This window comes from Amblyomma mixtum, chromosome 3 (genome assembly GCF_055824585.1).
Source record: "Amblyomma mixtum isolate Tamu chromosome 3, ASM5582458v1, whole genome shotgun sequence".
Taxonomy (NCBI): Eukaryota; Metazoa; Arthropoda; class Arachnida; order Ixodida; family Ixodidae; genus Amblyomma; species Amblyomma mixtum.
The window spans coordinates 395,357,067-395,383,722 of NC_143014.1; the positions used below are offsets into that span (position 1 = coordinate 395,357,067).

At 43.8% G+C, this 26,656-nt stretch overlaps 1 pseudogene; it reads right to left on the minus strand.

Annotated features, from left to right (window-relative positions):
* Positions 1 to 18,297: 18,297 nt before the first annotated feature.
* LOC149357254 (uncharacterized) lies at positions 18,298 to 22,098 on the minus strand (annotated as a pseudogene).
* Between the last annotated feature and the right edge of the window lie 4,558 nt (positions 22,099 to 26,656).

Here is a 26,656-nt window from a genome sequence, read left to right on the forward strand (position 1 = left end):
AGTTGATTGAAAAGCGACACACGGTGACTTTAAGGTTCTATTGTACAAGCACATCCAAACAAGTCCACCAAACAAGTGTATATCAAACTGCAGAGTGAACTTGCCCTGTGATATAAATTCAGAGAGACAAAAATTTATATCTGCATCCGCAGTGCATCCAATTTTCTTGTATTTAGTACCTATAGATGTGCAGAAAGACGATCAGTAGTGGTAACTCTTGAATATCTTTTAGAATGGTGTAGGTTCAAATAGCACACACAGACTAGAACGGACAGTGAGGAACACGAACACAGTGCAGTCTTGCTCACTGTCCGTCCTGATCTGTGTCCACTGTTTGAACCCACACAACGGAATGACAACTTGCCCAACAAAAGACTTCTCACCTTTCAAAACTAATTAGGCCTGACGTAATCAAGCTCGTGCATCCACTCCATGGAAAAAGATAAAATTATAAAATTTTACCACCAAGCGTGGGTTGGCCCAAGACACTTTTCCCAAGCATTCCACCCATGAAGAAACAAGCACCGTGACGCAGGAACCTTGTGAACATTACAAAATCGGTAGGTGCCCTGGAGGCACTGCCAACAAAGCCAGTGCCTCCTGAATGCGAGGTAGATACTCTACTAAACCATCGTTTCAACACTCCCGTGGCCACGGTATCCATCCTGTTCTTCCGATGGGTACAAGTTATGGCCCTGACTGGCACTAGGTTTTCCTTGGTGCACAGCTTTGGAAGGTAGCCTGTGTCTTCAAATCCTGTGACTTTGAGTGACCCTCATGCGAGCATTATGCCTCACGGATGTTTTGTTAATGGCTCGTTGTCTGCTTCTCAAAATATGCTATTAGGCCACCGGTTGGGCACGACAGTCAGAGGAAACTCGTGAAAAAAATTGCGCTCTACCAGACTATTTTACGACTACTGCAAGCTTCTCATGCCATGGTGGTCCCCTGCAGTGTTAGTGGTGGCAGTGGCCATTAGGTAACTGCCACTGCTACCAAATTTTTTTTTTTTTCGTGAAAATGTTTGCATTTTTCAGGCACGGGCATGTAAATACTTAAGCTGTGTATTATCAGAACAAAACATATGGCTCTAGGCTTGTTCACAAAATTAACCTTTTTCACAAAGTTTTTAATTTGCTGATACTACAACATATATAGAGCACTGGTGATGCCAGTTGCATCACAGCCGCATTGACACGAATGCGACTTGTCTCAATTTTCTGGTCTGTTGCACAAGAGAAATGCACCAGGACAGAATATGTATCGCATAAATCTGCCAGACGGGGGTAGGTCTAGAAAGGCAAGCAGAGCTCAGCAGTGAACAGAAAAAGGTGAAGCATAGCCAGTTAATTGTGGAAAGGCACCCCTCCCTGCCACCTGCTCTGAATGCACCACCTCCCAGCTGCTGATCACAAAAGAAGCCCAAGCAGAAGGGGGGTGCAGCTTGCCCCTCCACGGCCTGCACTGGGCATGGCACCACCAGGCTTGATGTGGTGCATGTAAACGATGGTGCAACAGCTGAACAGGACAAACAAGAAAATTCAATTAGCCACAGTCAAATTTGTGTAAATGTGGCTTATCTAGTGCAGAAAAATCCCTCAGAAAACTCTAATAGTAACACAGAAACCATTACTACTTTGTAAAGGCAGTTGCTTTCTTTCAATGTTTCATGAAATTTTGCATGTTCTTTGTTGGAATGCTTTCTTGCCACGTTGAATTTCTGTGGTAGTGAATTTGTGGTCCCCTGATAGTAAAATCCTCTGACCACTACATGATAAAATTCGCCTATGAATGGACATTTCTGTCTGAGCAACAGTATATTCATCACTTCAAACAAAAAATGGCATGGCACTTCATGGTGGCCAGTTATTAGCCCTCTGGTTGCACCCTAATAGTAATTTTCGTGGCATATAGGTTTTTTTACGAGGCTGACAAGAAGATATTTATTTCTCTGTCTTCTTTCATATATATTTGAGCTCAAGCTGGCCCCAGTGTGGCCAGCGTGGAACGAACAGCGGTGACACATGATGGAAACACCAAATTAGAGGAAGGAAACGCACATCTGCACACAACCCCTGCACCAAAAAGCGGACTCAGAAAATGCATTCTCTGAAGCAGCAAATACAGCAAAGCATTGGGTCTGATTAGGCTTGAGAAAAGGTGAGCGACACAGCAGGAGGCTCTAAACAAGCTTGAATCGCATTTGTTACAAAACCTTTTCGAATTGATTAAAGCTTAGATCAGGCCTCTCCTTTTCCAAAATATAAAAAGCAATGATCAAAACAAATGAAACAATTTGCTCTCAATTGCTTCTTTCAAAACCCAAAAGCTTACTGCTTCCTTTAGAGAAATGCTTCATTTGCTGCATGTAAAGACACTGAAGCACTAGCTGGCAGACATCCCAGTGACACCAGGTTTCATGCCAGGTGCTATGGATGCAGTAGAATCAATAACAAAAGATTGGCCCTGCAAAAGAAAGAATGCTGTCTTTTATTCATTGAAATTGCCTTGAAAAGAAATTGCAAATTGATGAATCAAAAGATATAGTAACTGGCTTCATGGATTGCAGGATTGAAAGGAAATCTCATATGGCAGTTTCAATGATATGGCAGTTTCAATGCATCAAGAAGTTGGATTCATCCAGTAGCTTTTGTAGCAGCCCACAAAGCATCAGGGACCCCAGCTCAGTGGTGGCAAAGGGAGGCGGTTACCCCCCCCCCCATTTCTCCAGAGGGGACAGCACTGCACCCTGACCTCGCCGTCTACAACTGCTTGCAATCTGATGACATTTTTGACAAATGCTTGAATTCTAGAATGTTATGAATGCAAAGCATAAAGGGGTTGAGCAAGCTAGCTTTGTAGCCAGTTGTAAAGCATTTTCAAGTAACTTATTCAGGTCACAACAAAAGTAACTGACTGTCTGAGCCTTGCTCACCAGCAACATTCTCGAATTCTCAGACACGCACAAACTTTTTAATCCAGTCGATCACTCCTTGTGTGTACAGTCAGGCCGGAATGAAGCACGAACACGCATATGCCATACTTTTGTACTTCGCAGTCAGATATTCCTTTACAGAGGAAGATATGGGCTTGGTCAGCATATGTAATGTGAAGGCAAAATAATCACTGGTCCTTAATGGTGACGGAGTGGATTCAAAAAGAAGGCAAGTGTAGCAGGGAGCGGCAGAAATTTAGGTGGGCGCATGAGATTAAGAACTTTGCAGAGATACGTGGCCACAGCTGGCAAAGGAAAGCTTAATTGTAGAGACTATTGAAACCTGTTTCCCCCACTTCGTTTCGAAGTGACCGACCATCTTTATCATCGTGCGTCAGGACAGCACCGGCTGGGAAAGGAGGAAATCTCCCTGATGGGGGAAGCGGAAGCAGCGACGGGAGCGCCACCTCGAAGGCTATGGAACTCCGGGGAGTCAATGAGAGCCTTTGCAAGATCCAACCAGCTTCACAAGCGCTTGCAGCCACATGCCCTCCTCACCTTCTGCCACAGGCGCATGGAGATCGGTTGCGCCTAGATGCTGGACTTCTGGTTACAGGCAGCAAAACTAGCACAGCAAACACGTGCTCTCATCAACTTCCCCAGCAAATGCTTGGGGATGGCTTTGCCCCAAGAATGCGATGCGCACTAGAAAACCCCGCCGCCTCTGTCAGCACATAGAAACGTTCACCGCCGATACCCTCCAAGTCGTGCCCCTGCCCCAGCCAGTAAGTCGGAAGCCCTTCTTACGTAGCCTTCTATTTCTGAGGAATGCCTCGTTTATGTTCTGCAGCTAGCTAGCCCGCTCTGTGTATTACTTACAAGTGTAATAAATAGCATATGAGTGTTCGCACTTTGTCGTACCTCCCGTGGTTCCCTCGAGCACGAACGCCTCTGCAGTTAGCGAGCGTCAATGCTGCATCTGCGTCTGCATCTGCGCTCCACACTGTGGAGTGGAAGTGCGGGGCGGAAGGCTGTACCCCAATATTTCCTCAATGTGTGGCAAGCTCTTGGGACGAGGGAGTTTATTTCATGCAATGCCCACCAGGACTGCGTTAGGCCTGACCGAAATTCGGAGTTACTAGCAAGGCTAATATGCTTTCTTCACAGCGAGATGAGTGGAATAGCAGCATGAGGAAATTGCCGTGCATGTTACGCTTTGGATGAGCACTTTTTAAGGGTGGCCCGTTTTTTCTTGTATATAAATGTAAATATTCTCCGTTCTGTAAATTTGGCTCTGGGAGCCGGGTCCCATAACCTGCTGGCTTGTATTGCAATCAGAATTGCAGGAAAAGCAGCGGGGTGCTCCGACACTGCAGGAAGCGGTGGGTGTTTTTCGCTCGGAAGTTGCCGGCATGACAGCGAGCGAGTAGGGTCACCATGGGAGAAACGTATCTCCTCGTAGCTATTGTCATTGGCCCTTTACTGGCACCGGCAAGTGTCAAAGCGAGTAGGCCAAAGGCTCTTTGGGAGCTGCCTGTTGCTTTCAAGAAGACACAGTTGTACTGCAGCGCAGGCATGCACAAATCTGTTTGCTTGTTTTATATTAACCCCGCTAGAGCCAAGAAACCTCATTCAACTACAGAAAGCTGACTTTGTTCAAAAGGTATTTTATTTTTGGCTGCGGATCGAATTGATAATTTTGCAGAACTAGAGACGCTAATGCAGTTCAAGTGAGCTTAGCATCACCATGTCGGAAAGTGAACTGCGGATGCGCTTCGACCGAAGAGAGCCAGCTACGTTCAAATAAGCCAAGCATTTGGGCAGCACCGGATAAAATTGTTTAGCACTCGCACTGCTCCACATTTTACCAAATGGTCAGTTTGTGTGGTCTCCATGGCCTTTGATTCAAACTTTTGGAGATCGTGGGAGCCATATGCAGAGTTCAAGAGAAGCTGCCCTGACCTGCTGTCCTTTCTCTGCATCCCTACCTGCTGCCCTGCGGCTGTGAGTCATCGTAAGCTGCGGAGTCTCGGGCAAGCAGTTTGCAGCGGATACGAGAGGGGAGGCAATCCCCCAGCCTTCCAACAAAGGCGGGTCTGCATGAACAACACCCTCCCGGCATACTTATTTTGAGTGCCTGCCGCTGGACAAGGAGGGGTACCAGGTGACCTTGCTGCTCATCGAATGACGCTGGCAACCCACCTGTATGAGCGGTCCTGCAGTCGTTACTGCAGCACTCATGGACACATCGATGGCCTCCATGGATGAGTTCAACCCTAGGCCAACATTTAAGGAAGGAGGACAGTGCCAGCTGGGCAAGGAGGAAATTTTCCACATGAGGGAAGTGGAAGCAGTGACGGAAGCGCCACCTCGAAGGCTACGTGGAACTCGACGGAGCTGGTGAGAGCCTTTTCGGGATCCAGCCAGCGTCACGAGCGGTAGCAGCCGCACACTCTTGTCACCTTCCGCAGCAGGCACACGGAGATCTGTTCAGCTCTGACGCTGGACTTACGGTTCCAGGCAGCAAAACTAACGCAGCAAACGCGCTCTCGTCACCTTCCCCAGCAAATGCTTGGGGATAGCTTTGCCCTATGAATGCGGCGCGCACGGAAAAACCCGGTCGCCTTTGTTGGCGCACACAAATCTTCGCCGCCGATACCCCCAAAGTCGCACCAGTGCCCCAGACGGTAAGTCCGAAGTCGCGCCAATGCCCCAGCCGGTAAGTCCGAAGCCCTTCTTACGTATCCTTCTATTTACGAGGAATGCATCGTTGATGTACTGTAGCTAGCTGGCCTGCTCTGTGTATTATTTACAAGTGTAATAAATAGCATATGAGTGTTCACGCTTTGTCATCCTTCTCTTGGTTCCCTCGAGCACAGACACCTCCGCAGTTAGCGAGCGGGAACGTTGCATCCGTGGAGTGGAAGTGTGGAGCAGAAGGCTGTCCCTCAATATTTCCACAAGAAATGGGAGAGGCCTTTGCCCTACATTGGGTACAGTCAGGGTGATGATGATTCCTTAACCCCTGGTTTATGAATATATACTTAGGTAGACTGGCATATAACCAGAAACATGCATCAGGTTAGTTGCATACTGCCGCTAAAAGTACACAGGTAAAATATTTTGTTTGTTCGCAAGCGCTGACCATTTCAATAAAACTTTTGTATGCATAACAGCATTTGACTGGTACATAATTTTAAAAAATTCAGGGGGGCAGTTTGTTGACCTAAAGTGCGGTGAGGCGAAAGCCTTAAGCGCGGTGTTGCTACTTGTGTCACTGATGCATTGCTAAGATGTTAGGCTTCACCTCTAAAAGTGAAATGCGACAGCGTCTTGCAGCGCTACCAGGGAGTCCATAGGATGCCATCGCCCATTCGGTTCTATGCCTTGCTCGTCGGTAAATTGGCTTTTGCGGAAAGGAAATGTACCTGTCTCGCATATCTCGGTGGACACCTAAACCTCGCCGTAATGGGAAGGGAGGAAGATGGGAGTGAATGAAGACACTGTATTCACTATCTGCGCCTTTGTTCATTCCAAAACATCGAGCTGGCATGGCGGAATGGTTAGCATGCTCGTCTCGCACTCCGAGGACCGGGGTTCGATTCCCAAACTTGACCAATTTGCTACTCGGTTTTATTTCTTTATCTGGCCAGACTAGAAGGGTTAATTAGGCTAATTGGGTAATTAAGCAATTAACTAAACTCAGTCCCACTTCCTTGGAGCATCACTATACGATCCCTTTAATTAGTTGCATGGTTACTAGCCAAAGTACAATTGGCCCCGTTTGAAATTCGCGCACTGTGAAGTCACTACCGTTTCAACCAACTGAAAAGCATGACATTTCTGTCGACAACTCCTGCTTACAACGATGAGGCATTAAAGGCTATCGCCTTAAAATATGATTAAAATTTTAAATTGTATGTGCAAGTATAACATGAAATAATTAAACAACAAAATGAACTTGAAGCCTTCCTTTCAATCAAAAAAGTTCAGGAGTTCCAGCAAAGCACCATCAAGCTTTGCAATGTGCAAGCTTGTTGCATTTAAGCAGCTTGAAACAAACGGTCATTTGGTGGAAGCCGTCATCTGTGATCAAGAGGCAAACACTGTCAGCCTGTGAAAAGTGCTCATCTATTCTATCCATGAGCCAGATCAGAACACACCAACTGAACATTTATTTTATTTATTTATTTGTTACCTGCATCACCCCGCAGGGCATTACAGCAGGGGGGGTACATACTTCATTATAGGTATAAAACAATTATTGCAGTGCATGGAAAAATGCATTATTAGATGAGATAAATACAATGTTCGATGGCAAACTGTTCCAGTCCCGAACAGTTCTAACAAAAAAAGAACAACGCAAGACGTCACCCTTGCAAGAAAATTCCCTGACCTTCAAGCAGTGGTCCAGTCACTTTGAGATATAATGAGGTGCCTGGATATATTGTTCGTGGTTTATGCCAGTTTTGGAATAATAAATCTCATGGAAAAATTTCAGTTTGATGTACCTTCTACGGTCCTTCAACTCTTGTCAGTTAAGTTTTCGTTTGCTTTTCGTCATACTAACTTGCCGATTATAATTACCAAGAACAAATCTAACAGCCTTATTCTGAATTTTCTCTAATTTGCCTACACACTCAGATGTGTGTGGGTCCCAGCAAACACATCCATATTCAAGTATAGAGCGTACATGACTGAAATACAGCTGTGTTTTTAAGTTACTTGGTAAATGGGTAAAATTCCGCCGTAGGAAACCCAAACGTGATGCTGCCTTATTCCCAATATAATTAATGTGCTTATTCCATCGTAAGTCCGATGTAAAAAGACACCTAGATATTTAAATGACTTGCTTATGTTTAGAGTAAAATCATGAATTCTATACCTATATGGATGATTAGCACATTTCCTTGTGAAGATGACGTGAACAGTTTTGTTTATATTTAAGGCCATGTCCCAACGTACACACCAGTCTGCTAGAGTATCTAAATCAGTTTGGAGGATTTGCAAATCAGAAGTGGAACTTACTACTCTGTAAACAACACAATCATCGGCAAACATCCTGAATGAAGACTGTATGCCAATTGAAATATCATTAATATACAGAAAAAACAAAAGTGGTCCCAATACTGAGCCTTGGGGAACTCCCGACGTAACTGGTGCATACTGCGAAGAAATACCGTTCAGAACAACAGCCTGTTTTCGTAACGACAGATAGAATTCTGCAATCCATGCAATTACTTTACAATCCAAGTTATACGCTTTCAATTTGGAGAGAAGAAGACTGTGCGCGACAACATCAAATGCTTTACGGAAACCAAGAAAACGCAGTCCACAACTTGTTGCTTATCAATTGCCGATGCTAAATTATGAACAAACTCTACCAACTGCGTACTGCAGGAAAATCCAAGCCTGAAACCATGTTGACTAGTGCATAGGAGACTGTGTTTGGTGAGATGGGCCATAACGCAACTATATATTACATGCTCCATAATTTTACAGGTTATGCTGTTTAAAGAAACAGGTCTGTAGTTCTGAACAGAGTTTTGCATACCACTCTTGTGTATGGGCACGACATGCGCTACGTTCCAGTCAGCAGGCAAGTCGGTTTCATTAAGGAAGTTCTGGAACAGCCGGGTGAAATACAGACATAATGTATCCGCACAATTCCTTAAAATTGCGGCAGGAATGTCATCAGGGCCACAAGCCTTAGCCTGGTTCAAATCCTTCAATAATTTATGCACACCGTCAACACAAAAATTAACTTCCGGCATGCAATCTATTTCAAGAGGTAACGCAAAACAGACAGAATGTGAACTAGGTGGCAAAAACACAGATGAAAAATAACGGCTAAACATTTCAATCTTAGACTCATCATCATGCATGATTATCTCATCATTTTCCAGAGCAGGTACTGAGCTGTCATCCTTACCATTACGCTTCACATATCTCCAAAATTCTTTGGCATCTCTGACAAGTTTTTCTCCTAGATTCGAAAAATACAAGTCCTTAGCGATGTGAGACTTCTGTCTGAATTCATTTTTTATTGTTTTCAGCAAGGCCAAACACTCTGGCTAATTAGACGACTTGTATCTTCGATACATTTGTCGCTGTCTGCGAACAAGGGCACGTAACTCCGTGTTAAACCAGGGTTTATCTCGAGCTCTCCTACTTGACATAACGCTTGATGGAATAAAAGCTTCATGTAATTCAAACAGTTTCTGTTTGAAAGTATTCCATAGCTGTTCGATACTTAAGTTATCCGCGAGTTCATCAAAAGTTGGAAAAAATTAATCAAAAGCATCGCTAATCGCCTCGTAGTTGGCCATACTGTATACATAAATCTTTCGCCTAGGTGGTTTTGCATCCTTCACATAGTGAACTAATAAATCTGCTAGAATAATATTGTGGTCGCTCAAACCAGGCAACACTTGTATATTGCATACAACATCAGGCACGTTACACAGCGAGAGGTCGAGTGCGTGACCAGTTCCATCCGTTTGTGATGGCTCATGCACATACTGACAAAATGTGTTGGAATCTAAAATGTCAAAAAAAAGTTGAGTATAAATTCCCTCGAGCTATATCTATTGGTTCGTCAGCTGACCAGTCAATGTCCGGAAGGTTAAAGTCCCCCCCTAAAACAAGGCATTCATTGTTAATAGTTTCAAGAAAATTAGATAAGCCAACTAGCGGCTTTACAGAAGGACCAGGAGGCCTATAAAATGACCCAAGAACCATCGCTTTCCCGTTCGGCAGTCTTACTTTGCACACAATCAATTCGGTTTCACTATCAGAGAATTCCATTTGAGCGCATGGGACACTTTTATGGGCCAGAATAAACACTCCTCCGCCACGTGCACAACGGTCACGACGAAAACACTCGTACGTGTCAGGAAATATTTCAGCGCTTGAGATAGTCAGATCGAGCTACGATTCTGTTCCCAAAACAAAGGTCGGTTGGACGGTACGAAGAAGAAAGTGAAAGTCATCAACTTTATTTTTTATATTGTGGCAATTGATTGACAAAATGCTGACTGGGCACATCGCAGAATGAACAGCAGTTTGTCATTGTTCCTGTACGGTGCCGGCTTCACTGTCCCATTGGAAACAGCTACTACCCAAATGAAGCGTATCAATATTTCATAACTGCTTTCGCGCCTTTTTCGCCATTTTGTTTGGCATAATCCCATAATTTCTTTCTCTTATCACGGAGAGTACGGGAGAAGTCTTCAGATATAGCAACACTGGATCCCTTGAGCTTGAATGCCTTTGCGAGCACAGCCTGGCGGTCTTTAGAGGAATTGAAGCGCACATTGATAGGCCGATTTTTTCCTTTGGAGAATTTACCCAGCCTATGAGCCCATTCAATAGACAAGGAAGACAATTCCAGCTTCTCAGTGCACTGACTTATGAGCTCCTCAGACTTGGCTGCCGTCTCACTGGCATCAGAATCAGTTAAGCCGTAAAAAATCAAATTATTACGCCTGCCACGATTTTCCAAGTCGTCTATTTTTGCAATCACGCTTCTCAGAACTTCATGATCTTTTCGTTGCTGATCTTCAACATTGGCTAGGGCTATTTCAATTGCGTCAATTTTTCCTAGCTTAGTTTCCAATGCAACAAGCCGGGCTTTTACGTCAGTCACGTCCGTGGTAAGCTGCGATAACTTGGAAAGAATTGTGGTTTGACCATTCAGCAGCTCTTGAATTTCTTCAGCTGTTGCTGGGCCAGGGTTACTCTCAATATCCCCGCCACAAAGCAACAATATCAGCAGATAAAACGCTGGGCTACGAAAAACTGAAAAATGCCTCTTAACATAAAGACGATTTGACAACACAAAACCACATGGCTTACAGGAAAAAGTAAGATAAAGCATTTGGGTTGGAACCGGCAAAATGTAGCTCGACGGTTTAAAAGGGCGAAAAAGACCAACCTGCATGAGCAGTAGAAAACTTGTGAGGGTCACCACCATCTCGCCGGTTCCACGCCCCATCGTTACAGTGCTGATCCGATGCTTTTGTAGCCGACACTTGGCAGCGTTGATGCCCACTTGGCAATGTTGCCAGCTCGGAATCACAGCATGTTCAAATTTGTCGCTGGCTAGGCACTGTTGCAATTCGAAGTTGTCAAACAACGCAGTCGTACACGAAGAACCACTGTCGACCAATTCCGGGCCTACGTCGTCGAACAGAAATCCGTCAGGAAGGACCGCCGCCGAAATGCTCACCGAAAACACCTGCGTGAGCAGTAGAAAACTTGTGAGGGTCACCGCCATCTCGCCGGTTCCACGCCCCCTCAAAAGATTGGTTTATTGGGGTTTAACGTCCCAAAGCAACTCAAGCTATAAAGGACGCCATAGTGAAGGGCTCCGGAAATTTCAACCACCTGGGGTTCTTCAGCGTGCACTGACATCGCACAGCACACGGGCCTCTAGACTTTCGCCTCCATCGAAATTTATCCGCTGTAGCCAGGATCGAACCCGCGTCTTTCGGGTCAGCAGCCGACTGCCGTAACCACTGAGCCACCGCGGCGGGGCAACATTTCAAAAGAAGATTGGCAAAGAAACTAAAAGAACAACACATCTTCAGGATGCCCTTCGCTTACATGAGAGTTGAGTATGCCATGCAATTGTTCAGTGAATCCATGTCTGTGTCACTCCTCACTCATCGCCATCCAGGAGCTTCCTGTTGATGCCAAATTGGCAGCAGAGTTCGCAGAAATGTGGATAAGCTTTTGACAGCATGGACAGTTCAGCCCCAAAAAAGCAAAACAAGTTGGGGTACGCAATATCTGAGGGCTCAGAACACCATGTCATCCTTAAGCTGTGCACAAATACAAAAATAAGATTGCCCAATAGCGTTTTGGTTGCCCTCAGGACAAGCAACTGCACTCCATCAAACGTTGGCAGATTGCAATGAAAGCCTTGCTCGTGCTGTGGAATGATCAAGAACAAGACTTTTAATTCACTCATCTTTTCAACCATCAATTGCAGCAAGGCCCTTTGCAAACCTTTTTTGCAATATTGCGTCAGAAAGATGGCTGGAATGAGACATCTAATGTGTACCAATCCATGGCCGCTCTCAAAAAGATATCTGGATTGGGAAACTTTTCAAACTTTGTCAAGGAAACAGTGAACTAACAACATATGCATTGCTTACCAAATGGAGTGTGTTTCCGCATTGTTGTCACCAAGTAACACATCAATCACAAGCCACAGCAGGCAGCAAGGCTCCAATTGATGCGATGTGCATGTGTCTTCATGAGATCCCCCTGCATTGTATACAGAAATGTTGTGTACCATGTCGCTGGCACTCTTGTGAAGAGCTTTCTTTATCTGAGGACTACAGAGTGCACCTGTGAGACGACACTCCTTGAAGCATACGGTAGCTCTCTCTATGCGCAACACCAATTTTTCACACTACTCAAGGAGAATGGTATTCCTGAGAACCATACAAGTCAAGTGCTGCAACCTCTGAAGAATGTCTAAATTACATAAAGGAACTATATTCCACCTTCAGACAAGAAATCATGTACTATGCCCACTTATCGAATGTATGTAAGAATCTGGTTAAAAGGATGCCACACCAGCAGGCTATTTTTCTGTTCATTAGGCTGCAGTCTTAAATTTCTTAAATTATTCTGCCACACATATAGCTACATTGCTACAGGGGCAATGGAAAGAAACGCAAACAGTTTGGAGCCCAGGTGCTGTTCGCTTTTACTTCGTTCAAAGCAAAAAGATGCTAGGGTTGTCTGTAACACATTCTAGGATGACTCTAGAAGAACTTTTTGTTGGGCTAGATGGTGCATGTTGTAAGAAAAGAACAGTAGCGCAACCAAGACGAACACAAGAGAGGACCACACAGGACTAGCGCTAGTCCTGTGTGGTCCTCTCTTGTGTTCGTCTTGGTTGCGCTACTGTTCTTTTCTTACAATAGGATGACTCTGACGTCTTTTTCTTACCACTCAGGTAAAAGTGCAACAAAAGGAAATTCGAACAGCACAGAGTGTAGGCGCTGCGTTGTTTACGTTTTTTTTCATCTTGATAGTAGATCTCATTTGTCAACAAAAGCACAGAAACAAAGTCGAAACACTGTGCTCCTGTAAAAAATACACATAAATTCACTGTTTATATTCATGATGAATCGTATTAGTAGATGATTTAAACATTTGATTTTGTATTGCTGCCTACTGCTTAGGTGCCCTCTTTCGAACTTTTGTTGCAGTATACATTTTTTATAGATATAAGTATTTACGTATCTGCTTATTTATAATTATACTCCGATTGCACATGTACTGCACTGATTGCGTTTGCTCCTGCGTCATTTCTTCTTTTACGAAATGCAAGTTTCCTTTCTGGAAGTATTGTGACACTTGTTTGTCTGAGCATCATTATGACCAGGTGTTCTCAGTTTATCATGGTTAAAGAGTTTTCCCGGTACTCGTGAACTCCAGCAGCTTACAAAAGGAGACAGCGAACCCCTTGTTTTGGCTGGTTTCTTCCCTTCTGACAAGCATATGGCCACACAGCCACTCAAGAAATCATAGAAATCAATAATTAATGACTGCCTGTCTGCTGGAAACAGTCCATGAACAGTTGTTGTTAGTGCAAAATTAAAGTTATGAAACTTAAGCAAATGTTGAGGCATGCATGGCTTTAGGCTTACTAACCCATGGTAATAACTGTTGCACACTGTTGTGGTCTTCGGAAAAATAGTAATGTCTGGAATCTATGGGCAGGAAAACAGACTGGCTCAGGTGCATGGCTCTGTAAAAATTAAGAAGAGTGTTTTATTCATTCATTCATTCCTCAAATTTTTTAAATCCAATACATGGCTTCGAGCTCGCAAAAAAGACGCCTCTCTAAGACTAAGAAAAATGACACGTAAATCAGTTCACATAAGATGGGTCTTGGTTAAAGTGTAAGATAGTGTGGAATACAAGCGTTCTAAAATTATGATAATGTGCTATTAATAGTAGCCGTGTTAGCAATGTTTCGTTCTGGAAGTTGTAAAGTGTTGAGTTTCAAGCTTCAAAGCAACACATGAGCTATGAAAAACACATTAGTGGCCGGCAGATGATATTGCGCTATGTGGGGTTCCTTAACGCTTGTCGACACATGCAACAGTACACGAACTGCTTGCAGTTGATCATTCAGTAAATTGCCCAACACTGTGGTAGGTACAATATAACGGCACAGAGAAAAGCACTTGTAGTTTCTTATACACACACTGTGCATTATCTTGGTTATTTGTCTTAGGAGCTAGTTATACACATGCTTATTTTGGATTACACAGATCGCAGAAAACTGAATTAATGACCTCAGATTATTGCTGTTGTGTGCCGGCAATGGCCACAACTGTTCTGCAAATTTTTTTTTGTCTCTCCGCCTGACACTCAACGTATCTTGGTCCCATTCCCCCCAATTGTTATCTAAAAAAATCAAGTAACTAGAAAATGGCATGGCACACATTCCATGCCATAAAAGATGCAAGACGCAAACATGCCAAAGGTTAGCAGAGTCAGGCGGTGAACTTGTCTTGGTGTCTGTACATTAAGCTATAGCACTGCAGCATGTTACGTCCTGCTTGTTATGCTTGTGCACTGGATTCTTCTGCACGAGTCATAGGCTGGAACTTCTGGTTGGCTCTCTCTGCATGTGTATAGGGACACATTATTTTCATTTCTTTTTCGTCTGTCCTAACTAATTTATGTCTTTGCATACTCATAGCCACATACTGATATCTTTTAATTACAACTGAAACGCTTTAATTTATTGCTAGCTGAATACGTAGTTATTGTATACAGTACTGTGCATTTTTATCGTGAAGACTTTCAAAAATTGTCCCGCCTCAACCGCTTGCTCGTTTGTGGTGAAACTGCACATAGAGCTTGCACAATATGGTAACTTGTGTATCGTAGCAAGTTTTACAATGGTACTTACTTAGTTGGGCCGTGCATGATGCGAAAATGTAATCGCCTGCGAAGAGATCGTTGAACCAAAAACTGCAAACACCGTTTTTTCACTGAAAGACAGCAGTGGCGCCTTCTGTTTTCTGCAGTGGAAAGCGTCATGACAAGGCGCCGAGGCGAGCGTTGCAAATAATATCCTGTGAAAGGTAGAGCCTCATTAAATCAGTTGTTCAGATATTTTTTTACGCTCAGTTAGCCGAAAATGCTGGAAGCACTTCAGTTGAAACAGACGCAAATGCCGGAACGGCATATTCAAAGGGCCTGCACTTCATGTAACACTTGCCTCGGCGCCTGTGACACTTTTCACTGCAGAAAACAGATGGCGCCACTGCCGCCCTTCAGCGAAAAAACGGCGTTTGCAGGTTTTGATTCAACACTCTCTACGCAGACGATTACGTTTTCGCATCATGCACGGCTCAACTAAGTAAGTACCATTGTAAAACTTGCTACGATACAAGTTACCACTTGGCTCAGTGCAAAAGACGAACACAAAGAAAGGAAACGACACACACGGAGCGCCACTAACAACTGATTTATTGATAAATGCAAGAAACACATTTACAGTCTTCACACGCATGCGCACAATCGGGCGGCTCCAGGCAACTTTAACAGTTTTAGATGGCTCACACTTACCTAAGCTCACATCATGTCACTGAAGAAAGCGCGGGAACCAGATAAGGTAGATAACTCTGAACATGAAAATGACAAAAGGAAAAGATATGGATGGGATATGACCGAAACATATATGACTGAAACATTAAAATGATTAAGGTTGACGACCCCTTCCTAACACAAAAGTCGCAAGATGTGTCAGGGTTCCTCCAGACTGATCACCGGGCCGTATATGCATTCTCAGTTGACCCATTGGGATTCCAATTGGTCTCAATGGGTTCCAATTGGAAATCTCATTCCAACTGGCCAGACCAATTGGTCAGTCCAAGTGGTTCCAATTGGAATGTCCTTTCCAAATGGTCATCCCAAATGGACACAGCAGTGGTCCAATTGGTTACAATTGAAATTCAAATCCCAAGTGGGCGGTCCAGATGGACAGCCCAATTGGAATGCTCATTTTACTTTACTTGGATGTCCCAATTGGTTCCGGTTAGAATTATCATTGCATTTGGACAGTGTTTGTTAGTCATTGCTAATTTATTTGCCACATTCCAACTGCACACCCAGCAGTGCAAGCCATTTCATTTTTAAATTTATCATTCAATTTCCTTTGTTTTTTGTCAATTTTGCTAGTACAGCATTTTTTTCCTTCAGCAAATTTTTTGAAGCAAACAGTCTTGAATGAATTCGAGACAGTTGGCCATTTGCAATTCCTGTGAGGTTAAAAGGCTAAATATTTAAAATGGATGTTACATCAAAATTCATTTTCCTGATATTGATATCTGCTTTTAGTACTTAAGCCCCATATCACATGAAGCAACAATGAATTTTTTTCCAGATTAAGTGTACTTGTTGGTGATGCAAGGCACATCAGTTACAGGATTTGATTTATAAGATTGGGGAATTGGGCTTGCTTGTTCGCGATCATGTTGGTAACCGCACAGACGTGCTTGTGTTGTGTCTGTTCTTTCGTCCTGTCTTCGAACTGTATGTTACGAACATGATTTTGATTTACCTCTTATATCAGCTAAATGTTCATGCAATTTTTAAAATACACTATAAAGCACAATCACAGTAAGCACTCTAGAAGCATTATACATTTGTTTATTTTCCAGTTTTCACAAACCATGTATGTGACCAAAGCATGAATTTATTTAATCATGCTTGGCTCCTTAAGACAGAACTGCATTTACAAAAATGATGGACATACTTGCACATTAAAGGGACTATGCAATGAATTAAAAGTCACTTGTAAATGTTTTCAATACTTAGAAATGATGCTAAGAATCATTCACACCAAGTATGAGTCTTCGAAACTGAGCCAGCAATTTATTATAAATTTTTAAAAAGTTCGCTTTTTAAAATTCGCGGGCTAATTGGTGTCTTCATAGTGACCGACTTTGAAGCTAAAATCATGAAAATAGACGTCACTAGACTCGTGACGTCTGCAGGCCACCACACGTTGTCATTCGCTGGAGCCACGGCAGCCACGACGTCACGGGCATGCTTCCAACAGCTGTGAAAATCATCTGCTTGAGCTGCCGCATGACCCCCTCAGGCAAGCGCAAGTCAGGGCATTGCCTTCACGCGTATGTTTTCAATTTATCCCTGCCGCCTCATTCTGTCGGGAGTTCGGGAACCACTTGCAGTGCCTTTGTCACAGTGACAAGAAAAGAAATCTGACATGCACCGCGATCCAGGAAGGCGAAGAAAGAGATCGAGGTCGGAGAGACGCTGCCGACGCTGCTGCTGGGGTTCTGGGTGCGACAACCGGAAGTCGCAAACCGAACGTCAGCGAATGACGTATTCATGGGCGGGGCCCTGTCCCAGAGCTGTTTTCTTTATTTTTTTCTTGATGCTCTGCAGGTACGAGTTAAGGGGGGGAGAGGAGGAGCGTGATTTTTAATCGTCTATAACTTCATTGTTAGTGATGTTAGCTCAAAAATTCTTGCGCTGGGGTGATGAGTGGTGGAATGCCTATCTCTCGTCTGCTTTACGCAATCGCAATTAATTTATTGCATAGTCCCTTTAAAGAAAAACTGAAAAATGGTGTCCACAAACGTCATGCAGCTCAGTTTCACATATTCATACATTTTCACAAAACAGAAAAATGACAAAGCAAAAAACATCACGAGAAAGCATAAAAAATTATGAAACAAAAACACTACTCAAGACTTTCAGAGATGCAAAGCATACATACAGCATCAAGGTAAAAACATACAGCACCCCAAAAATGGCCCACATTGAAATAATGAAAATTACAGCTGGATTTATCAACACTATGTCTACCGTTTTCATGAAGACATCAGGGACAAATTAAGGAAACGGGGCGGGGGGAAGGGGGGAGGCAAGCCCCCTCCTAAACTGAGATTGCCATGAGAGAGCTGCAATGGCCCCCATTCTTTTTGTCAAAGTTTCAAGACTCATGGCAGACGTACTACCCCCTTCCCTCCCTTTACACACATATGCTGTAAGAGTTGCTAGAGCCAGGCACAACTCGAGAACAAAGCTGCAAATGCCTTTCAAAAAAAGGCCTACCAACCAATGCCATCATGAAACCCCCTAGTGTGAAATTTTATGTGGCTGCCAGGTGTCTCAGTGTAGTGGGATGAACTGGAAAATCACCAAGCAGCAGATGCCATTGGGTGGACAGCCTCCATTGCCACTGCAGTGAGCTTTATAAGACTATACGAGGAGTGTCTGGAAAGTGACAATACCCTGCGTGCTAGCCACCAAGTTACAAAGACAGCTAGCTGAGGGGTGTCAGCACTGCCCTACACCTTGGACCACACGATTTCTACTGCCCGCCAGTTTTCAGGGTTTTGCCAGTGTCTGATCAAGTAGCAAGAATTCAGAATGCCTGCATTGATCCTGAAGAATATGAGTTCCAATCCATGATATGCTTTCTGCACACAAGGGGCAAACCACCAGTGGACATTCACAGAAGTTTGTGCAGTTGTTTGAACGAGCCAGGAGAATGTGGCAAAGTGGTGCCGTGAATTCTCGTCAAAACAGAAGTTCATGAAAAAAAAATGACTGTCGATGTACATAGTTCAGCCAAATGTGTTGTGCTGGCTTTTGTGGCACACAGGCAACTCAGGACATTATGTGTCAAACTCATAGTTCCGCCAAATGCAAATCAGGTGCACTAGCAATTAGGTTTCACTTCGGTTCTGGTATTTGGCCTTTGTATGTTTACTTTCTGGACATGCCTCATAAATCTGTCCCTGGCTATTTACTTCATAAGGAGGGCAAAGTATAGGTGAAGTGCACTGCACACAGAGGAAGGCTACAAGCAAACCACACATTCTGATGAAAGGCATGAAGGTCAAAATGGTCTGAGATATGCCCTTAGAACACAAACATTCGAGTACAATCGCAATAATGCTTCCTTACTGGCATAAGAATTCTACCCCAAAGAAAAATATACCTGCAAGTCGTAATAGGAACTCTGATATGTGCCTACTGAATATTAATCCAGTACATGAACATCCAATCACATGGAGGCAGAGTACCAACAAGTTCATGTGCATTTCAGTTCAAATTATGCAACTCAGTCTCACTGAGATGAAAGCCAATAAGTTCCTAGAGTCCAGTGACAACCTGTGTGTGAAAGTAATCAAAAATATTTTCCAGAAGTTATGTAACATGCTTTTCCTTCCTGCAGTAGTGTAGTCCCTGAGGCATCCCACTGCAGTACTTAACAAGCACACTCACTTTAAATGATGGAGAAATATGCCTGAGAGGACAGAAAGTTGGTAGGAATCATTCGACACAGCTTACAATGCGACAACACATATCTGAAAAACGTAATGTGTATTTCTCGTGAGTCTGCTAGGATTGCTATTTGTGCACATTACAGAGCCCTTGCTCTGAAGTAATATGAGGCAGTCATTAGTCATAGCATATATCAAGCCCAGCATTGCTTTGGGACAATATTACTACCATATGCAGTCACAGTACACTAGCAACACTGTGTTGGGTTGCAAACTCTCACATCTGCAGCAGTGCCTCAATGGCCACAGTATATGGCTGTTCAGCACGAAGTCATAGACTCAAACACTAGCAGCAGTGGCACCATTTCAGTGGAGATGAAACACAAAACTGTGTTTGTGTTGTGATACCAGTGCAAATTAAAAAATGCAAAGTGTTTGAAAATTATTCTAAAACACTTGTACCTTACAGCTCAGAGAATAGGTTTCAGCATGTAAATATCTATCAGTTAAAATATAAGACACTTCACAATTACACCTAACCTAATCAGTGTGCAACGTGTTACACTATACAGAATAAACTGTGATGCTCTGCTAAATGGATCACATTTCAGCCTGATTTCAACTCTTGTACAATGGAACTGTATTAATCTTAGCGGTTCTCACAATGGGTTCTGCAGAACCCTTGGTCTTTCATTGCATGCCTCAAATTCCACCTTTTCGTTGCCCATTTTACTACCACCGATATTGTAATTGTCTTATGGTACACTGTTCCATTATACAGACACTAGATCCTACAAGGCAGCATGGTGCCTAAAGCATTTTCTTTTTGAGCATGACATTTCAGGTCATTTTTTGACTGCGGGGGGCACACATAGCCCGCAATCTGTACAATGCTACAACAAAATAAAATTCCCAAATAAAAAATTATTTAAAATCTAGAAGCCTACGCTAAGGCCTCTATCATTGCTCAGTTGCAGGATGTTAAATTCCAGCAATAAGCCCCTGCCAAAGTAGCTCAATAATTAAGGAGGCGAAACGCTAGGCACCAATGTGCTGTGTGATGTTAGTGCACGTTAAACAACTCCATGTAGTTTAAATTGTCCAAAGCCCTTCAATACGGCTTCCCTCATAGACTGAGTCGCTTTGGGACATTAAACCACAAAAATCAAACCAAACCAGCAATAAGCAATCAACTGTAACAGCTAGGTATAGGTGAAAGAAACACACTTCCTACGCCCATAAATACACAAATGTTGCTCACTAAAGAAAATGGCACAAGTTTTAGGTCCCTTGTGAATGAAAGAACTTTGAACAGGTGGTTCAACTCAACAGTGCCATACTTCACGGCACTGCATTTTATTGGGCGCACAAGAGCATACGTGGGACCACAGCTAATGATGCTTACAATAACAGCAAAAGTGCCATTCAGCAACTGCACCATGGAGTTATTTGTCATTTTGTTTCTGGCATAGCTTTCGCCAGTGAATATGCGACCATTTTGACATAAGTGAGCATATTCAACACTGCTTTCTACCTGTAGCTCTTCAGTTAAGGTGCTACTGCTGGCAGAGGGCACGTAAGGCCTTCCTCGGCCAAAGAAGCACAACCCCTCAGAGATGAACACACTTTTATTGGTTTGTACTGCATCTAGTGAAGCACAGTACTGAATGGCACCTTCATGGGTAGAAAATTTCATGCATGTATCAACTACTCCCTCAATCTGCAGCACACGACACAGCTGATGAGGAATACCATTGGCAGCCTTGACAGCCTCCTTCAAGATGCCATTCCCTGCCTCAAACGGATACGCAGAGTGAGCCCATAATGGACCCGAGTGCCGTACACTCTTGCTAATGTGGAGAAGCTGGTGCACGTTATAAGTCATGCTTGCTTTTCTATAAAGGATTTGAGTGCGGCCATGGAAGTCCAGGAGGAAACTCTCTGCATGAGCAGGAAATGACACCTTGTGTTCCAGCAGGATATGCATAGCCTCCACCAGATATGCCCAGTGCAGCAGGTACTTCCTGTCCAAAATGGCATCCAGCACAGGCACACTATAGAAGAGCACCCAGTTCTCGAATTCCTTTGCCTTCCACCATCGCCTCTCTTTTGTGGACCTTGATGTGCGCTTGACATCTCTGGGAGGTGCGATGCTCATCAATTCATCTACTGCAGCCTGACAGCGACATAAGTAGAATGGAGAGCCTGCTGACTAAAGCCACATGTTCAGAAACTGGCGCCCCACTCCCAACAGCATACAGTGCATATAGTCAGGAACGAAGCTCCACACTATATTGAACTGCTGTAAGTTGATGAGTGCGGAGAAAGATTTTACGCCATTAATAGGTCTCTCCTCTACAACTGCCCTCTCCATGTGTGAAACCATCTGCTCCTCGCTCCTTTCAGCAGTGTCTACTTCTTCTACAGGGTACTTTGTTGACCTCCCAACCCTCTCCCCTCTATGCAGGCACCAATTACAGCCGTAGTATCCGTTAAACTGTGTCAAACCCTGCATGGGGGCCCTGGCCACAGAATGAACTGCGCAACAAATGCAGAAGGCCTTGAAGTTTTGTTTTTTGCCTTTATGTTCAAGTTCAAATCCTTCCTGTGATAATTTGTTCAAAACCTCCACAAGGGCACCCTGAAAGATGCCCATATGCGGTTTGTCTCTTCCAAACCAGAGACCTGCCAATACCAAATTTTTCATTCTTTCTGTCGGTGGCAGCTCGTTAATGATAAGTTGAATAGGCCAAATTGATGTACCACTCGACTTGAATACAGGGCTCCCATCTGCATTCAATGTGAAGCTGATTCTGTGCCCAGCTTGACTTGTAGCTTAGCAACAAAGTTCTGGTACATGATGCCATCGTAAATATCACACAATGTGCCATTTGACTGCAGTGGCTGTGTCAGGTCGAGAAAGCTGCGATTTTGTAACACCTTGCACAGCTGTGAGGGAAGGTCTAATAGCACAGAAAAGGGTGCATCTGCCATGGCAGATGACCCACAAGAATGACCACATACAGAGCATTCCAGGGGAATGTCTGCTACTGCCTCGCGAACATATACTGTGCAGTGTGGGCAATAATAATGGAAACTCATACTTGTCCCAGTGCTTTGCAAAAGCTTGCTCATCGTGTGCTTCGACTGGGGAAGGACAGGGTGGTTAAAAAACCATTTATCATATCAATGAGGCGCAGCAGAGCACTATATGTTAACTTTGCCCTAAGTGCATACCTCAGAACCATTAACAGCATATCACCTGCTGTCACAGTTAGCACTAACGACAGCATGTCCTTGAAGAGAGAGACAAATGCACCAGTTGCATCTTGGCTTGTGCTCTCTCTGGTGGCATGACGTTTCTGCATACGTAAGGAATTCACTATCAATATTCAGGATGCACTCTTCCAGCGATACAAGTTTATATGTGCTGCACTCACGGACGTTACGAGCACCACCTCTCAGCGCTAATTCTAGCTTTCTCAGTCTAGACCAGAGCGGGTTGTGACATGTAGGTTATATAACGTAGTCTGAAACATGGCGGCCGATGACACCTGTGCAAACTGTATGATACACAAGAATGGCAGGTTGATGGACCTTGGACTTTCACATCCATCTTGGCAATAGCAACCAGTGCTAACAAAACAATAACATTTAAACAGGCGCAAGCTAAAAGAAATACCACAGAGGTCTACTATGTCTCAAATGCTCGAGCAGTGCTGTGCTGATGAAGGGCAGCGAAATCTCAATTTTAGAGATAATACTTCAGCTTGAGCGCAGCCAGATCGACATGCACATAAACCATGCAGGCACAAGCACCCTGACACCGATATAGCAAAGCAGCTGCATTAAACTTTCACTTCAAGCACACGCTCAATTGCTGTAGACAAGGATTCTCATTCTCACATTTTGCATACAGGTGGGGGAAAAAATAAAAAACAAATAAAAACATCAAAAGTGCCTTTAAAAAAATTTGGCAAGATACGCATTATTAGGCTCTTTTCTCGATGGCATTGCATAACCCTCCTCGCAGCGCCATCCCTCCTCCTCCACTCTAGGAGTGTGTTCGTCGTATTTTTCCATTTTCCATTGTTTACCGGATGTTTCTATTGCACTGATCTGTGCACCTTGTTTGAATTATTCGTAGCGGCGACTTGGGGTTCCCGCGTTGAACTTACACTCATACCGCGAAAACATTACCATGTTCAGGAACTGCCGGATAAGTGTTGTATTTTGCATTCGAGGGAAAAGGCAAGAAATTAATTTATGCTTTGAGCAAAGGCACCGGGAATGAAACTAACTAGATGCAGCATCATTATTCTCTCTGTAGACTTTTTGAGAGCTGGATTCATTCCTTCTAGGACAGTGGCAAGCAGTAGGTCAACTGCACACAATTTTATTTTCCTCTGGTACGAATAATTCAAACAAGGTGCACCGATCAGTGCAATAGAAACATCCAGTAAACAACCGTAAACGAGGAAATACGAGGAACACACCCTTAGAGCGGAGGAGGAGGGGCGCCGCTGCGAGGAGAATTATGCAACGCCAACAAAGAAAGAGCTCATTATTATTACTTTTTTTTTTCAGACCGATGCCACTTCATGCATGGCGCGTAAAGAATATATATATGGTGTTCTCACAGCTTTATTCTGCTCATCCTCCGGACTGCGCGCTGCTCCAACCGCGGAGTGTTCCCTGCCACTGGAGGAGCATGGTTGGATGTTTTCTTCCTCATTTATACTGATGCATCCTTGTGGTGATTGCGACCTAGAGTCATGAAGGTCGACATTTGCAACGTTATGATATGAGCCGCACAGCATCGAAGACCTGCCTGAAGCAGCTTGTGAACTGACAGGCTTGTTTCTTGCAGTACCGCCGCTGTCCACTGTAGAAGATTCCTGTAACAACGTTTAAAGGATCAGTGGGCAGAAGCGCGGCGGTCACAAGCACACGTGATAGACATGTGGTATGCATTCAATACTCACGCCTTGTTTGTTTGCAAGGCGGTTGTACCAGGAGCGCGTCGATTTCGGCAGCTTGAAGGTTTCATCGCGATTTAAATACTTTTTATATTGTCCTCACTTCTGCCTCTCTTTTGGGCACTCCATTGCGCTTCCGAACTTTCTTTATAGGAACAACGCGTGTATCTTCCAGAAAATTACCGCACACATGCCGCAAGCCACAGGTACGGCTACGGCTGGCCTTGACTACGGCGTCTCTCATAGCCTGGGTTGCTTTGGGACATTAAATCCCATAAACAAACCAACCAAACTAGCCATTCAAAAACATACTAAGTGCGAATTTTAGAAGCTAAATTTTTTACGTGGAATAAAAATAAAGCCATGGTTTAATTCAAATTTGTGTAGCAACAACACTTTAGCAAGTTTGGCCGGTTTGGCGCTTCGATTTGGAATTATCCACATCGCCACCGCCACCGTAACAGGGGCCAGCCATGGCGGTCGCTTTGTCGAAAAATGTTAGTGCAGTCTCGTGCCCATCGTTTAGGCCGGCAGAACCATGGGTACGCACGCGTACGTACGCTATGAAGATGATAAGCATTGCGCTATAGTCCCCATTGAGTATATCAGGGGATATAAGGCCAGTGATGATGGTGACTTCAGGTCAGCCTACTATCCTGTGAAATGGATTGAAGATGACGGGAGCTACGATTATCGTGCAAGAGTACTGTTGCTGGAAGGTAAGTTCGAACTATCACTTTTGTCATCCACATGGGGGGTTTCAACTGCATCTCCACAGAGAAACAAATATAAACAGTGACTGTTTCAACGTTAAACGCGCACTATGCGAAAGTTGCTTATCTGCCGCCAATGCTACAGACGGTTATAATTCTGATCAAATCAGGAAAGTACATCATTCAAACTTGGTATTGAAAAACTAGGACAGTAGTGCACAATCTCTGCGACAATTTCAGCACGAATAAGTGAGCAGTTCAGCCGAGAGAAGCATTTACGGTGGGCGTTTAAAGTTTTAGCATTGCAACTATCTATATTTCAATGTGCAGTGGTCGCACGATCGACCAGCTAGAGTCTCAGATAGCGTAGTGTGAATGAGTGAATACGTGATAATTCAAACAATGTGCACACGTTGCCACAAAACTCAACGGTGTCGACATCTGTCTGTGTTTGGCAACTGATTAAGCTGCGTGAAAAGCTATGCTGCACGTGCGGTCATGGATAAAAGTTTGTGGGATTTGTGTTCACTAAAAAAAAAATTTCTGTCAGGCAAAGCAGGTCAATGAAAACAGTTGCAGCCCCCATCCACTGTTATACCAATTTGCTAGCTACAGAGACAATGCAGAACTTTTGCCCTACAACTGTATGAAAACACAGGCGGCCGACCGCGAGGGCAATAACAGGCCTTAATTGTAAAATTAAGATGCCATGGAGCTGCTTTTTTTGCGTGCATAAGCCGTATTTGCCTGTCTGTTTGATAACCACATATGCAGTGAAAATCGGGTCAAATAACTGCATTTTTTTCTGCTTGCTAAGGTAATACAAGAAAAATGGGCCATACTGAGGAAGGAATCCTTGTATCCACAATTTCAGCCCGAGCCACCTAGGCTAGATGCACTTGATGAATTAAGGAAAAAGGTTAAACCTTGGTCAAAAGTTGGATTGAGTATATAGAGTTGTGAGACGAACCGCGGGTACACTTTTAAGAATCGGTTCTTAACTGAAATTTTTATAGTTTACTAAGCATGTCCAAATCAAGGTTCACCCCTTCAGAAGTGAATATTAGAGGAATTTTGTGTCGTTAACAATGCGATGCATACCGTATTTTCCGGTGCATAAGATGCACACTTGTATAAGACGCACCCGCCATATATGCAGGCTGTCACTGAAAAAGTTGGTACATAAGACGCACCCCAGTTAGGCTAGTGAGGCTTAATTAAACACGCTGGTGCGACCATCGCGAATGCACCGTACCTGTGAGAAATTCTTAAGCAACGCTAAGTGATAGAAAAAGGCAACACTCACGCCATACCCACCCAGGCTTTAGCAAAAAAGAAAGAAAAACGAAAGAGCTCTCCCATATTTATTTTTTTATTTTATTTATTACATACTGTTGAGGCCGTAACAGGATTGGGTGCACACATGCATGAAAAAGTACACAATAAAAGACTGCAGAGAAGAAACTTTGTCCGCAACAACATTTTATTTCTACTTAAAACCTTCAAAGTCTTCATCTTCAGATGCGCTATAAAAAGGTTCGCCCATTTCTGGAGGCGACGTGGCTGAAACATTCTCTTCGCACTACGTACTCAGAGGAAACACAGTTGTCGGCTTGTCTTGATAATGGCGAGAAGCACGATTGTCGCCATCTTTTGGCATTTCACATTACGTTTGCTTGGAGCCTCCGAAATGGCCACCGGTTTGCGATTCCAGAAGTCGTTATC